At 46.3% G+C, this 17,376-nt stretch overlaps 1 protein-coding gene across 1 annotated transcript in view; it reads left to right on the top strand.

The window, feature by feature from the left end:
* The first annotated feature begins 9,706 nt into the window (after positions 1–9,706).
* Positions 9,707–17,376, top strand: part of LOC119437721 (uncharacterized) — a 40,821-nt gene continuing 33,151 nt past the window's right edge. Inside the window, exon 1 of the mRNA XM_037704695.2 lies at positions 9,707–9,841. The gene's annotated coding sequence lies outside the window, so the exon portion shown is untranslated. The remainder of the gene's footprint in view (positions 9,842–17,376) is intronic.

Raw genomic sequence — 17,376 nt, 5'->3', positions numbered from 1 at the left:
TTGTTCAATATTCGAGTCTGCAACATTAATAAAGGTCATAATAGCTTGGTGTGACTACATCGACACATCTGTAAACAAAATAGAGACGGCCTCGTTATCTTTTTTTTATTGCTACTTGACATCGTGTACAGATTGGTAAGGGAGGAACCAATCACACCAAAGTTCCTGCACTTCATTGCGATCACGATGAGTATGTTGCAGTGGCATACATGAGTTACCATCGAGAACTTGCCTAAACACTTCCCACTGAATCCTACACTGATTCTAAGTTTTCTTGGGCAGCAGCTGTCCGTCTTGGGCGTCTGCTGACAGAGATGGTGACCACACTGGTCTGTCATTACAAAGTGGGGCTGGTCCTGGAGAGCAACAACAGGTGCTGTCACTGTAAACAAAACACCTGTGCTGACCTGAGCCTGCTACTTTTAACCTGGCCTAGTCTGCAACAGAACTGACATTCAAGCCTATAGAGCTTCACTCGTGGCTGCACCCCCTCCATCTGGCCTGGATATCCAAAGAGCTTGCTTCTATATGTACACAGGAGCAATCTAGCTCACAATCTCCAAGACATCCAGCCGCTTCTCCTTTCGTCCATATTGCTGAAATCAAGGGATGATTGTATCCAAAGTAAGGAATTTAATTTTAAGCGTTAAGCAAGCACTGTCTTCCAACTAATCCTTGAATCATGCACCACCTATGATCATAATGTTTCTAGCTCTGTGTCCAGTCACTTAGGCATTTGCTTATGTGTGCAGCTGCAGACCACTCTTCCATGGGTGAATAGTTCTGGTGACATACATTCTGGTGAATCACGCGGCGCACCAAAAAAAGCGCCGCGCACAGGACCCCCCCCCCCCCCCAAAAAAAAAAAAAAACAGCGGAGCGCCGGCATGACGGGGAGAGAGGAGGAAAGCGAGCGGAGAGGGCCGGCATAAAAAGACTGAAAAAAAAAAGCACGAGGGCGAGGAGGCGCCGCGGCTGCTCTTGTTGCCATGACGACGTGAACTGTGTGCACCGCCGTTTTCTTTAAAGTGTCGCCCGCCTGATAGGGCCGTAACTGAAGGGCGCCTTGGCGCTAGCGTCGATCGAGTGAGTGTCTCCATTAAAACAGCCAATGGCAGCCATACGGAGATTCCCCCCTCGGATTCGGTGTTGCAGAAGATTGATTGATTGATTGAAAACTATTATTCCACCAAGCTGGGGTGCCTGCCTCTTAACCTACACGTAGGAAGGGGGGGGGGGAGGACGACATAGGTCGGCAGTGTGGGAAAATACCATAATTTTTTCCAGGCGCCGAACTCGCTCACGTTCACACTCACCTCCACTCACACTCACTCGCACTCACTTACACTGGCGCTCACTCGCACTCACCTCCACTCACACTCATCTCCACTCACACTCACTGGTACGTACTCACTCGCACTCACCTCCACTCACTCACTGGCACTCAATCGCACTCACCTCCACTAACACTCACTCGCACTCATCTCCACTCGCACTCACTCACCTGCACTCGCACTCACCTGCACTCACACTCACTGGTACTCACTCGCACTCACCTCCACTCACACTCACAGACCCTCACTCGCACGCATCTCCACTCACACTCACTGGTACGCACTCGCACTCTGTCACAAATGAGCGCGCAATCCAAGCGCGCGCCGCGTGTCACGCAAGCCAGCGAAAGAACACGCCGGCCCCGCGGCAACTTCAACAGAGGGGGAGAGCGCATACGCCTCAAACAGCGACGCAAACAACGGCGCCGAAACGTCTAGAAGAGCCTCGACGAAGCGACGTTAACGGAAGAGAGAAAGAGAGCCCACGCGCGCGCCGAGACGCCTTCTCACCCGGCGAGTCGAGAGAGAAAACTACAGCGTGAGCGTGCGCCATCAGCATGAGTCATCACCCCCCCCCCCCTGACAAAGCTCCGACAGCAGCGGTCGAAGGTACGAGAGAAAAGACGAGAAGCTTCCCAAGCTTTGGCCATGCTACGAGATATGACTCCGGTAGGAATGTTCGAGCACGACTGTGGAAGTTATATAACTGCCGTGCGAGAATCGTCAGTAGGAGTTCTAGAGTTCCGTCCGCACCGGTGAAGGGATGTAACGTGAAGACCGAGTGTCTGCGGAAGAAGGGGATTCCCCGGCAAGCTAGTCAACGAGTTCATCGAGTGTCTGCATTTCCGGAAGAAGTTCCTTCTTCAAGATTTGTCCCGAGCTACACCGAGATCGTCTGATTCGAAGACCATTAACACGGGTGAATACGATTGGACACTTAGTGTTCCTTTTTATTTTGTACTTTACGTGTTGGACTCTTAGTGCTTGTCGTTAATTATTTTCCCGTGTTGTTTGCAAGTGTTTGTGTAACTGCCTTGTGTGAAGAATATATTTTGTTGTGTTTTGACAACTCTGGGCTCTGACTCGGTCTTTGGACAGCAACCGGCGTTCGCTGGCGCACCAGAGGGCCCACTCTTAATTGCCCTTGCTTTCGTGGGATTATTTTCGGAAGCTGATAAGTCGGCTTTGGAATTTGGTCCGGCGTCTGCGCCTCGTTCACGGAATCTGTGACAATATTTCTGGCGTCCGCGACAAGGACCTTTCTGGTGCAAATTGTGTGTCCATTGTAGGGAGAAAGAGCCTAGGGTCGTTTACATTGCTATTGTAAACGATTTTGAGTATTGCACCACGTTTTGCTAACTTGTGTGTAGAGAGCAGTTCGATAGTTGAAATCTAGGCAGATATTTTTTGCACGCGGCTAGATTTTTGAAGGGCATTATGGATCTTGAGAAATTAGTCGCCCTTGGTGAGAATATGGGTCTTTCCGGAGCTGAACTACGGAAGTGGGTTAGTCAAGTTGTAGGAAGAGAGAAGCTAGCGGCCGAACGGGCCAAAGAAGAAAGGGAAGCTGAAATAGCTGAGAGAGAAAGACAAAGACAGCATGAGTTAGAACTCGAACGACTTCGTTTGCAGCAGCGCACAGACGCTTCCGCCCAGGCAAGAGTCGATAAGGGAAGAAACTAGCTTCCGTCTGAACCCAAGCAAACTGCTTGTAGCATTCGATGAAAGAAAAGATGATCTGGATGCTTACTTAATTGCACAGATTTGAGACAGTTGCTAAAAGCCAGAATTGGCCAGAGGATCAATGGGCCACTGCGTTGAGCACGTGTTTGAGTGGCGAAGCATTTAGTGTGTACGGTAGGCTGAGGCCAACCGATGCCTCTAATTATGGAAGGGTGAAAGCTGCTTTACTGAAGAGATTTAGGTTCACCGTAGAAGGTTTCCGAGACAAGTTTAGGACTGGAAAGCCCGCCGATGGCGAGACTGCTACGCAATTTGCCGCGCGGCTTAGCCACTATTTTGATAGGTGGACCGAACTTTCAGAGACTGCACAGGAGTACGGTGCGCTTAGAGAGCTTCTGATCAAGGAGCAGTTCCTCATCAGTTGCCACCTGAGCCTGTCACTCTATCTGAAAGAAAGGAAAGCTAAGTCGCTTCAAGATATGTTGGAATTGGCAGACCAATTTTTGGAAGCACAGGCAGGCACCAATCTAAGATCAAAAAAGAGGAACCAGGGGACGCAAAGAAACCGACATCCGATGAAAGGAGAAACCTGTCCCAAGATGTTATCTTTGTAACCGACTGGGCCACCATTCCAGCAATTGTCGGACCAATTTTACGTGCCCCAATGATGTCAAATGTTTCAAATGTGGGCGAACTGGGCACAAAGCTGATACATGCCACAACGGAGTGAAGGAAGGTCCCCAGGCATCCTGCGTGTATGCCCCACCAAAACACCAAGAAGACGTAAACGACGACTTTGTAGAACTCCGAGATGGGAAAAGAATTCCAGTCGTTAATGCGGTGATGACACAACGCCCAGAATCTCCCGTTAAGGGAATGCCTGTTCCACTCACACTCACTAGCACTCACGCGCACTCGCACTCACTTCCACTCACAGTCACTGGCACTCACATCGCACTCACTTCCACTCGCACTCACTAGCACTCACTCGCACTCACCTGAGCTTCTTCCGAGATTCTCGCTTTGCTAAAATTTCGGATAGCTAGTTTGCTATCGCATAATATATGACTCCCGCTTTTATCCCTCGTGCACGTGGAGCATGCTGTCTTAACGCATCCGTCGTCATCTACCACCATCGATACCGCAGCCCCGTCTCTGCCGCAAGCGGCGTCCACGTACGCTACTTTATGCGCCGGTGTGTTTTTAAGTTTATTTACTAGAGATTTAGCCCTGTGAGCTCTCCTCTCTTTGTTGTAGATAGAATGCATATTTTTAGGTAGGGGGACAATTCGGAAGCGTTTATGCACGGTCCAGCGGAATGTCCTTCTTGCCAGTCGGGGCACCCCTGTCACATTGGATTACTACCCATTCCATGATTTTTCTCCCTGTTTTGGACTGGCCTAATATTTTCAACTGAGACACACTAGCTCGTACTGCCTCAGTGAGCTCAACTAGCGTCTCGTGAACCCCCATTTTGAGAAGCAGGTCTGTCAAAGTCGAGTCTGGGAGCCCTATAGGGCTCTCTTAACGCTCTTCCTAATATATTGTAGCGGACTTGCGGTCAGGATGTTGGTAAATTCCTATGCACCCCTTGGACAAGGAGAAGACAGCCTTCGTAACGCCCGATGGCCTCTTTGAGTTCAACGTTATGCCTTTCAGCTTGTGCAACGCTCCGGCGACATTTAAGAGGTTTATGGATGCAGTGCTCCGCGGACTCAAATGGGAAATTTGTATGTGCTATCTATATGATGTGATTATTTATGGCACGACGTTTCAAGAGCATAATCACCGCCTATCGATCGTACTTGACTGCATACGGCGAGCTGGCCTTATTTTAAATTCCAAGAAGTGTCACTTCGGTGAGCGTGAAGCTCTTGTACTGGGCTTTCTGGTCGACAACCAGGGAATACGACCAGATCCACAGAAGATTGCGGTGGTTCGTAACTTTCATGCAACCAAAGACGGTGAAAGACCTCCGAAGTTTCTTGGGCCTTTGCTCATATTTCCGCCGATTTATCAAGAATTTCGCACAGCTTGCTTCTCCTCTGATGTCCCTTCTTCACAAGGACACGCCATACGTGTGGACGGATTCCTGTGAGGCTGCATTTCAGCTACTGAAGTTTTTATTGACTTCCGGACCGGTCCTGATGAACTTCGATCCTGCTGCCTTCACTGAACTGCATATACTGATGCTAGTGGTGTTGGTGTCGGCGCTGTGCTCGTTCAGATCTGAAACGGTCGGCAGCATGTCGTCGCTTATGCTAGTCGGACACTTACCAAAGCGGAGAAGAACTACACCGTCACCGAACTGGAGTGCCTGGCAGTTGTATTCGCCATTCAGAAGTTCCGGCCGTATTTGCACGGCCGCGAGTTCACCATAATGACTGATCACCATTCACTGTGCTGGCGCAACGCCCAATTAGCCCGTTGGGCGTTGCGCCTTCAAGAGTACAGCTTTTCAATTATACCTACAAGAGCGGACGATGCCACACGGATGCCGACTGCCTCTCGCGCCTCCCGTCACCGTACGCAAACGCTGAAGACGATGACGTCGACGACTATTTAGTTTCTATTTCGTCCGACTTCCCAGACCTCAGTAGTTTCAAAAGCGAGCAACATCGTGACCCTGCCTTGAACCATTTATTAAATACATGAATCACCAGGGCAGCCATTTACTATTTCTAATGGTTTGCTCTACAAGAAGAATTACTCAGCTGACGGCCCTCCATTGCTCTTAGTAGTGCCAGAAAACCTGCGCCCTGCGGTTCTTCGTTCGATGCATGATGACATTACGTCCGGCCTCCTTGGCTTCGCACGCACACTACACCGGCTCCGCCAGAGGTTTTACTGGCCGAAACTCTGGAAAACGACGAAGCAGTACTTTGCCAGCTGTGCTGTTTGTCAGCGCCACAAGCAAACAACGACTGGCCCTGCAGGTTATTTGCAACCTAGCTGTCACGCCACCGACGTCGCCTTTTGAAAAAGTTGGCATTGACTTGCTCGGACCACTCCCGAAGACATCATCTGGCCACCGGTGGATTACAGTGTGCGTGGATTACTTAACTCGTTACACGGAAACAGCGGCACTTGCATCTGCCAGTACAGCAGATGATGTCTCTTCCTTCCTGCTGCACCGCGTCATCTTACGTCACAGCGCTCCACGGGTTGTTATCAGTGATCGTGGACGGCAATTTACTGCCAACGTTGTTGAAGGACTTCTGCAGCTTTGTGGTTCTTCTTATCGGCATTCCTTTCCTTACCACCCGCAAACTAATGGTCTCACTGAACGGACGAATCGCACCCTTACCAACATGCTGTCCATGCATGTCGACGCTGACCACAGAAACTGGGACGCCGTCTTGCCTTTCGTTACGTACGCGTACAACACTGCCAAACATGAAGTTACCGGATATGCGCCGTTCTTTTTGTTTTACGTACGCAATCCACGGAGCTTTCTGGACACTCTCCTACCCTTCCACCATCATGAAGACCTGTCTATCGCTCAGACTTTGTGTCGTGCAGAAGAAGCACGGTGACTCACACGTCTGAGGACATTGTCCTCACAGGCCCACAGCAAGAGCCTCTACGATGCCGCGGCATATTCCCGTGAGCTTTTTGCCCGGTGACTATGTTTGGCTGTGGACACCAGTTCGCAAAAAAATGGCTGTACCGCAAGTTTCTCGCCACCAACTTTGGACCCTTCGTCATTCTCGCTCGTCTAAGTGACGTATAATTTAGCTACGTTGTCGCCCAAGTGACTACAAATAATCGGCGCTCGCGCGTGACGCAAGTTGTTCATGTGGCTCGCCTCAAGCAGTATTATCACCGACCCAATTAACTCGCTCGGCGAGCTTCGTCTGCCCCCGGGGAAAATGTAGTGGCAATGCGCGGAGGTTAGAAGAAGACAAAGAGGTGGCCAGGAGCGCGCGCTTGTACTGGGCGGTTGATCGTACCGGACTGCATGGTTTTCGCCTTCGGCTAGCTGCTCCCTTCATGTGCTCTCATCAATCACCTGTAAATAAACCCACACCTTCGTAACAATATTGCATCTTTTTTTCTCTTTTTCTTCTTGTTTAAACACAAGATACGGTGTGGCATACGGTATTCGGCTGGTAATAAAGGCTTGCATGAGTCTGAGGAGGCTGTTCTCCTTAAGGCCCCTGCCTTTGAGTGCAACTCTCCTAAAGATCCCCGTGACCGGCGCCGCATATCCTTTCGTGAGGTTGTATCCTTTTCTCTGGATATACATGCCCAGAATTCTGATTTCCTCCACCTTGGTAACCTCATTTCCATTTACGAATACACTGATGGCCGGGTCTGCTGCTCCCAGCGTGTCCCCTTTGATGTTTTGGCTCAATGATTAATAGCTCCGATTTCTGTGGCGAGCACACCAAGCCTCTGTGGGCCGTATACTCTTCCACAATATTTGCCGCTATCTGTAGTTTAAATTTGACGGCTGCGTCACTCCAACTGTTAACCCAGATGTAGGTATCATCCGCGTACATGCTAAATTTGATAGATTTAATCTTATTGAGTTGTGCCGGGAGACCCCTCATCGCTATGTTGAATAGGCAGGGTGATAGCACGGACCTTTGAGGTGTCCCCTTGCTCCCAAGTGTGATGGGAGGGGACTTTACATCTAGAAATTTTATATTCGCCTCCCTCTGTGACAGAAAGTCTTTGACGTATGCATATGCCCTATGACCCACACCTACCTCTTTGAGGCCTGCTAAGATAGCCTTGTGGCTAACATTGTCAAATGCCTTGGTGAGGTCGAGGCCTAGGATCGTCCTGGTGTCAGTTGTGTCGTACGTATTGGTCTAGGATATCATGTTTAAGTCTGAGCATGACATCTTGTGTACTGAGCCCTGGCCTAGCTGAATCCAACCATTTCATGCAGCCAGAGATTGTTCTCCTCCGTGTACCTGGTTAGTCTCGTTTGAACAACATGCTCCATCAATAGGCCTACACACGAGGTGAGGGAGATTGGTCGCATGTTGCTCAAGTCGGGTACTTTGCCTACGTCCGCCTGTTTCCATGCCTTTCCGGGTTCTCCTGTTTCCCACACCTGGTTAGTGCGCGATGATGGACTCATCGTCTAGATTCCTGAGAGCTGTGTTCGTTATCCCGTCCAGCTCTGCCCTAACCTCTGTCGTGGTGATAAGGGCATCAATCGAGATCTGGGTTGGGAGGTCCCTCGTAGTCCTTAAACACCTCGCTCTCTGCTTTTCCAAGATACGTCTCTTGGATCTCGCTATGAGCTCGTCATCTGTGCCTATGAAACATGCCTCGCTCTCACCTGGTTTGTACTAGGTTGCATTTTTGATTTACTAGGGTCGATGAGATGTTTGAGAAGGCTCCAGGTTTTGGAGAGACTCATATCGGCTTCCATCTCATCGCACTTGCTGTACCAATTCTGCTCGTTGAGCTTAATCGCATATGTTTCGATTTCTTTGTTGTCTGGCTAATTCGCGCCTGATATCGCAGTCTCTACTTCAATCGCCCGCCGAAAAAAAAAAAAAAAAAACGCACGGGTCGCATGCACGTGGATTGGCATCGTAAATAAGCGATTTTTTTTTCCCCCAACTCGCCATTTGCGTCGGCATTTTCAGGGTCGAAGCAGCTTGTGTATCTTGAAAGTGAAATGGCAGCACTCACGTCGCGCTAAGCTTAAAGACCCACGCCTAAAATTTATTAAATGGAAATGCATAGGCCGCGCCGCTTTGTGTCGCAAGTTTCAGTTTCGGCAGCTTGAGGTCGCAGTCTTTCGTGTGTCGGAGGTAGTGCGGTCGACGTCGTTCCCACCGCTAAATCTTGTCGGTGGCGTCTCGTGTGCGGACATTCCCGCGCAACTGATCGTGTTCGGCCACAGAACACGTTCGGCCAGCGGAAAGAGCGGATGCTTCTAGGCACGCAAGCGCAGGCACTGGTGACATGGAATAATTCCCATTGCAGCCCGCCGAGGCATTGGACGCGGTACGCGACCGCACTTTTTTTTTTTGCTGGTGGGGCTAGTTGGTATAATTGTATGTATTTCTGTTGCGCTGTTTCTGTTTTAAATGTTAGTAGATTACACACACAAAATAAGAACTACGCAAACACCAGATTTTATTAAGTTATGTTCGATTCACGACCGGCTTTATGTGGTTCGATTACAGCTGTATGAAAAGTACGTCAAGCTGGTACAAAATCTTGAAATAATCCCAAGAAGTCGCCAAGTCCCTTAGTCGGTCCTGAAAACCCTAGGTCTAATGATACATATCTCGTGTTGGTACCACTGCAATCCATTCCGTAACCCTTCTCTGTAAATTAGTCTGAAGTAGACAGTGGAGAGGCATGTTAACATTTAAAAAAAACTCTTTAAAGAAAAATGTAGGCTGTAGTGCTGTTACTTGGCAGTTCTAAAATTTAACAGCTTTTCGACGGTTTCCTCTAAGTAACAGAAACAGGTCTAGAAGCCCAGATTTTTTTTTTTTTTTTTTTTTTTTTTTGCAAACTGCATGCATGTATCAGTGTAGAAACGTCATACGCGCAATGGCCGCTGAGACTGGCAGTCTGGCAACGTTATTTCTAGCAGCCATGGAGGAAGGTTTTGTTTCCTTCCTCCATGCTAGCAGCCAAGATAGAGTAATAGAGTGGTTAGCCTAGCCATTCCTTCCTCCATGAGCCTAGCCATAGCCTCCTATATGGCCTAGCCTAGCCAGGATCCTGGCACGAGAGGCGCGGACGCACGCGCGCGAGCGGCAGCCGGCTGGTGTAGTGTATCGACGTTGTGGTTGGGGTTATTTTAAACGCGCCTCTTTATTTGCACCTTCTGGATAAACGTGAGTAATAGTGTGTCATCGTTTCTACTGTTGCTACTGTGGAGGTCACTGCTAGTAGTTTTAAATTATTCAACTTATAGTATAGGGTAGATTCTGATTGGTGTCGAAGGCGTGGGGCGCTTTTTTCGTCGCTTTCTTTACAAGTGCTGCTCCAGGAGGGCACATGTAACCGACAAACGGAGGCCTCAGGAGAGCACCTGAGGTTATAATAACTCTGTGTTTAAAGGTACAGGTGCCCACAAAATAACTCGGAACGCCGGACCGGTGGCCTTTCGCCGGCAAACAAAAGTAGTTTCAGGGTCTGCGTAGCGCGGTCTCCCTAGCAAGCTCGCCACGCTCCCCAGTGCATCTAAATAGGGCCGGTATTTTGTAGTGATGCGTTATCATCCACCGCTCACGGCCGGCTGATCCCGTTGATAACGTGAGCGGACCGTCGCTCTGACCACCGACCAAGCGCGAAAAGGCATTAGCATAGGAAAGGCATCGCTACAAAATGCCGGCCTAGGTGTTGCCTTGCTCCAAAAGAGTAACGTTAAGTGCCTTTTAGCTACTTTTAGCGTTGTCACAGGAGGGCTGTGCAGATGCGATATCTAAAACGCTGTGTGCACACGATGGAGCGTAAGCGCTCGTGCGTGCGCGTTAACCAGCATCGGCGCCTTTTAAAGCGAAAGGCTGAACTGGCTCATTTGTCGTAGAATGTGACCATCGTCGACAACACTTGCGGTAGCAAAAAACAAAGCGGCATACTACACCTCTACCGTTCAATAAAGCATGCAAAAGTGAATTTAGCACCTAGTAGCTAAAATAATTGAGAGTAATTCAAGAGTCCCAAATACTTAATTAATGTAATTAGGGTAATTAACAAGACCAAAACACACATAATAAGACACCTTTATTAAAACGTGCTGAATTACTACGTAACTAAGAATAATTACGAATAATTAAAAGTAAGGGTTGTGAACAGTAATAGAGACTACTTAAGTAAACATCAATTCGAGACTGATGAGACTAGTTACGCCAAATTAAGACTAATTAGGAGTTCCTAAGAGCAGTACATACTAATTAGGATCAATTAAAGACTGTAACAGCAAGTAAGAAAACAAACAATTATGACCAGTTAATAGGTATTCAATTAATTTACCAACATAAGCAAACAATCGCAAATGAAATGACGTCGACGCATTAAAGCCTTCCCCGTCAAAGTCGTCTTATTAGTTGATATGGGAGTCCACTGAACATTTTATACTCGTTTAACTCGTTTAGCTGAACACACCCTTGATTAGCAACGTATCACCACACTGAACGAACAATTGAATGTTTGCACCAACCAATGCAGGCACGTGATGAAATGCTACAGTACTCCCTACTAAAACTGCAGTGAAGCGGCCAGATTTCGTAAATAAATAGCGCACTATGTGATTTTCATTGTGACTGCAAAGCATTGAAGAGACCTTTATTATAGTGCCGCATGCATAAAATTAATTTCTGTGCATGAAATTGGCGTGTTGGAATAAGCCGTCTGATGTCATTTTCAAAACTTTTATTACTGCACGCAGTCATCCTTATTCTTGTTGAAGGAGTCGTCGTGTTACAAAGTTGTGATCTTATTCCCAAGTAGTAAATGCGGCTCAGAATATAATTGCACAATGTCTAAAATACATTGCGCAACAACATAATCAGGTTGAACAGTGCGCTACAGTGCTATTATAGGCGAGCCGTGGCACTCGCCCACATGAAAGATAAGCTATGAATTGAAAGTTTCTTCTGGCGAAATAATTAACTCAGATATGCAAGACATTAGGTATAATTAAAAGTAGAGCATGGTGAACACACTGGTCACCACTCAGTTATAAATGCTCATGGATTCCATCCACGCAAGCTATCCAGAAAGCAGAAAGCATGTCTTAGAATGAATGCAGATTCTGACGAGAATACGCCACAAGGATTACACTTGTGTTTAGAGATTATGCTGCATAGCGCGCGAGCACGCTGTAGCCTACTGGCCCCTGTTCCCTCCCCCCGCCACCAGATGTGTTGTCGCAGCGCTAAGAGGGACAAATCGCAAGTATTTTGATGCAAGGCAACGCCTGTCTAGATGCACTAGGGAGCGAGGCTTGCTTGCTTGGAATGCCGTGCACGTGCAGACCAATGCTGTATTTGTCCGCGGGTGTGCTCCGCTGACGAACGGCCACCGATCTGGCGTTCCGAGTTATTTTGTGGGCACCTGTATGTCGGATGTACTTAACTGCTTTGTTTCCGTTTTGCGGCTCCCGCCTACCGATTTGTGCACATGTTTTTGCAGAAGCACTTTTATTTAACTGAAAGGGGACCATCAAAAATGCTTTTGAAAAGTCACAGAGAGCAGCATACGAAAAGCCTGGCACGAGCGAGGATACTACTCTAGCAGAGCAGGCGCGGTCTCTACCACGGCCCCTACTGCTCCCCCAGAAAAAATCAGTGATGTTATTTTGAAGGTAGAGTGCCATGAGGCGCACGAAAGGTATAATCCAGCATGACTGACTCTGCACGAGCGCTGCAAGCGCAAGAAAGTCTGTCCGAAGTACACCCAGCAAAGATAAAAGCGCCCCGCAACACCAGTCAGAACCTTCACATACCAGCAAGCTCTTCTCTTGTCTGGCACTCACATTTGTAGTTCGTCTGGTTTTCTTCTGGATATGATGTGCCACCTTACTAGGGTGTGACTTTAATCCTTGTCGTTGCAGCATTTTGGTACGTAGCATAATTTCTTGTGCTGGACTGAACATCAGCAGCTGACGTATTGGCGGTATTCAAGGGGCTCTGCCTCTCACGGCTAGTCAACTTATGGTTGGGTGGTCGTGCAAGCCTTCGCTGTTTCAAGTCGAAATTGATTTGAATACGGTTAAGGGGTGCATTGAGCCATTAAATTGAGGTTTTTGCTTATAACGTCAAATTCCCTGTCCTCCGCCGAAGGCCGTGCATGTGGGCAAGTACTGCTACATGTCCTCGTTTGACATGCAAGCTTGAATCTCCATACTGGCGTGAGCGGCTGGATACTGCCCATGCGTAAACATTTGCTTTTCCTCAGGAGTGAACACTTTTCTTTTTCTGTCCATTTGCCGCTCAAAAAATACGATTGTGTTGCGTTCCTGTAGCTCAACACAAGCTAGTACACGCCTTAATTTTTTTGATGTGCTAAGATGAGATTTGACATGACAAAATTGTAAATGAACTGCGAGTCGCTTTTACGGAGTTGCAGTCTTCATAGTGTTTTCATACAGTACGCAGTATGTATGAGCACGGAGAGGGGGCACATGCCCAGTGTGCCACCCCCTGGCTACGCCACTGGTTGATAGCATGATGGCCTAGTTGAAGTTTGTGGTTACTGTTGCGCAGTTCACATAAGGGTGGCTTGTTGGTGCATGAAACAGCAAACCTTTCCTCTTCCTTTCTCGCTGTCTAGCCTCACGATTTTTTCTAGTTATCGTTTCCGTTTGCTGGCGTACTCGTACCAATCAAGTCACATGTTAGTAGAGATACGAAATTGTCACTCATGTTTAGCCATCCGCAATCGAAATATTCTTTATTCATGGGTGCACTTTATCATTTCTCCTAAATGTAACCTACTCATAGAATAATCGACATTTGTGTAACTTGGTACTGGTTGAACATCTTGACGGGGAAGCGCAAACGACGAAGACACAAGGAAGGCCTTGTGCTGTCCTGTATTTTTTCTTGTGTCTTAGTCATTTGCATTGCCTCACCAAGATGTTCAGCCTACTGATAGTAAGAAGGGAGTTTTTGTATGGGATTAGTTTGATGAATCAGTCAAATGCGAGTGTGCTGACTGTGACGTGTTCATATATCGCCATGGGTCACCTATGCATGCAATATTTTGATCTTTCGAAAGATCTTCCTTTGGATGAATGTACATTAACACCCATTAAAATGCAAGTCTGTTCAAAATGTTTGCAGCTATTTTAGTTATGCAAATTATGCATTTTATCAGCGCATTCAGACTGAAAGTTGTTATGGTGCGGGGATGACATGTAAGGACATGTGTAGCAAGGGTGCCCTATAGACCTTTTCATGGTTTGCAGAAACTTGTTTTTTGGACTGTGTGAGCTGCGTGTGAGAGGCCCTTGCACTTGCTTTATTTACCTTTCTCCCGATTGCAACGCTCGCTTTCCCACCATGTTGTTTCCCGAACTAATGGTGGCACATTCACGGTTGCAAGCATTGTTTGTGTGCACAGTTTCTGCATCTGTACATTCTTTTTTATTGACCTTCACCAAAATGTCTCGAAGCAGCACAAACCACTTTTAGTCATTATTTGCAGTCTCCTGTGCATTTGCGTGTCTGCTAATAGCTTAAGTCATCTGCGCTTTCTGACAAGTTTAGTCACATTGTCAGCATTCGCCATCTGATCTATGGTGAAAACAAACATGGGAAAGATTTTATTGCATCACTAACAGGATCCTGCTGTGCTCCAAATTTCCACTTTCGCGAATGTTTATTTGGTGTAACAATTTCAATCACAAAAGGAAAATTCTAATCATGGAAGAAAAATTCTATGATTAAAATTGTTACACCAAATATACAATAATGAAACTAACATCTATAAAGACCTGTATTTAACAATTGCCTCAGTATGTTTCAGTAAGGAAAGATCACGCTAAAAAGATAAGGCTGTCCGTATCAGTGCTGTATTAACGTTTTGAAATCCTTTCTTTCCTAATGCTTTAAAAGGCTGGAGTAAGCTGCGTAGTCATCTTATCCATTCACATGATTTTCTGCATGCTGTAATTATTTACGATGTGCCGATTGTATACAGTTTTACTCTTGTGGTATGCAAAACTGGATGCAATGAATGTTTCTTTTTATGAGTGCTTGTTAATTTTATATTTTTTGGGACCGTTTAATTTTAATTTGACTGTTGAATGATTATCTGATGTTTATACTTGTTATTTGTGTTACTGTTTAACAATATGTCAATTCTATGTTGTAACTAAGCCCCCCTACACTAATGCCTTATGGGTAATGAAGGTACATGTAATCAAAAAATAAATGAATACTACTACACTTGCAAGCTTTGGACATAAGGTCTACATGCTCCAGGTTGAAATACTAAACTGCATTTTGATGCCACACCAAAAAAATGTTTGAATTGTATGACTGAATTGTCTGTTTTCTTCACTAACAGATGATGTCAGGTAGGTACTTCCATGTGCAGGTGGTGTAGATGTAGATTCCGCTATCGATGCATTTGAAGCGGAGGTAGGTAAATAATCTTTGTAGCCTGGATAGAAGGACTTCGAGATGAAAGGTGGGGATGTTGTAGTGGTTTGTGCATATTTGTGAAATTAGCATGAAAGCTTGGCATTATGTTGAGAACCTATGAGGGCAGTTGAAAAGCACAATAATTTTTAGCTGTACAACATGGGTAATTATAATTACTGGAGATAAAAGGAGCAACCCTATTTTAACTGGCTCTTTAGAAGTAGATAAACTGGTAAATAGGGGCAGCAGATTACAGATGCGTGTTCCTGTTGTCGAAGGGCAAGTGTTATTCTAATTAAGTGTGGCTATGTTAGATCATGCAGTATTGGACTATGCAATTAAGGTGCCATGAAACACATTTAGAATGTAGTAAGAAAACATTGTTGATCTATTAAAGAGGCTCCTGTGAAGATGAGCCCAATATTGCACTGCATGCAACAGGGAATTAAAAACCTCAAAAGCAATGAAAAATCGCTTGCTCTCTCCTGTGCAATGTTGTCATGCAGCGTCATCGCAAGTAGCTGGACCCACCAACAGCTGTTGGCTGATATCAGGAACGTGAAAACGTTCTCAGTAATACAATTATTGCTCATTTGAGTTATATATGTATACATTCTCAGAATGACAGAAAAAACTCTCTACACAGGACAGCTGCGTGTGAGGCGAGATGAAAACTATAGCGTAGATACTGAAGCCACCTTGGGGTGCTGCCACGAGCCATTTTGCCACCATGGCATTGAACCTTTGGAAGGACCATCTCGCTTGCACCCCCTTGCGGTCTCTCCTGTGTGGCTTCCAGCGTGCTTGTAGAAATGAAAGGAGAAAGAAAGCTGCTCATCGGTCCGTTAACTGCATCTAACTTCGTTTGTGATTGAAGGAATAAACAAATTTTTAGTGGCAGGATCGTTGTGAGGTGACATAATTTGAAAGTGATGTGAATCAACGATCAGTTATAAAGGTGTTTCAGGGCCCCTTTAAAAGCTTAGAAAACTTTGAAGTTGCTTTTAGGCTGCAGTCCATAGGGAAATGCAAGTCGGTAGCGAATTTTCATAATTGCATCTCATGCCAGATATGGCTTTTCTGAAGCAATACTGATATAGGTAATTGAAGTTGGGATTCTAAATAATCGTGAATGTGAGATGTGACTGTGTTTGAGCACTTGCTGCAGATGCATGTTTAAGAAGTTGGCCTGTAGTCCCCCAGGAAATATTTACCACCACTCTTGAATGTAGTTATGTTTGCAATCTTTTGGAAGCTGACTTACCGACTGTGCTTTCAAGAAAATAAGGTTATTTTCTTCAAACTGAAACACTGCCCCCAACTGCACTGTGTTTTGAGGGGAAATTGCTGGTTTCAATAAAGAGTGTAAGGGCCTCGTGAACTGCGACTACACTGCACTCCTTTTGCTTCCCTTAATAATTTTGTTGCTAGTTAAGGATGTCTTGTGCTCAGTGGTGTGAACCACAGTGGGACCCCTCACCCCATTGCTGCTTTTAGTGCTTGCGCTTCCAGATTATAGTTCGTTGGAGTAGTGATTTTCAGAGGGAAACACTGAAACACAACACTGGATGGGCTGAAGGATGACAGACTGCAAGGCTGCTGCCTTTTTCTTGTTGCTTTGTGGAGCTTACTGTTGGGTCATGAAGCAATCGAGGCATGCGTCGGCTAATAGCGGTGGCCATGTGACTCTCCTGCTATGGACCTGTTCCAGGCCACGTCAGGCATGCATCATTCTATTGGTCCTGAGCCTTATAACGTCCTACAGGAAAACAAGCTAAACCACAGATTACTATGGCGAAGAATTGAAGCTGATCATAAATCGCACAAGGTGTCTTTTATTCTGTCCGTGCACTAGCGATGTCATAGGTTTCTTGTTTACAAGCATGAAGCTTATCTATAGTGTCATTATAAAGTGTTCAAAAATGAGCATCTTCATTACCATCATGACAATAAGGAGATGATCATTTCTTGTATACACCTAAATGAGGACAACATACAGCTGGACAATCTTGGCGTAAAGTGTGGCTTCAACAGTTTCACTGTAAAATGCCAGTGTCTTAGAGCTTAAAAGGAACACCAAAATCGGGCACAACTGTGATGCATAACTTTTTTTCCAAACTCGCCTTGCATTTGCTTGCAAAAAAATAAATTGGAGGTCTTTAGTGCGGAAATTGAGGGCCAAGCTTCCATCATTGAACTTTGAGCTATAACTGTGGCACTGATCATTCGTGGGGATTACCATAAATGTAAACCTGTTTATCTGTAACTGAGCTTCT

Source organism: Dermacentor silvarum, chromosome 1, assembly GCF_013339745.2.
Source record: "Dermacentor silvarum isolate Dsil-2018 chromosome 1, BIME_Dsil_1.4, whole genome shotgun sequence".
Taxonomy (NCBI): domain Eukaryota; kingdom Metazoa; phylum Arthropoda; class Arachnida; order Ixodida; family Ixodidae; genus Dermacentor; species Dermacentor silvarum.
This window is presented reverse-complemented; position numbering and strand designations above follow the sequence as displayed.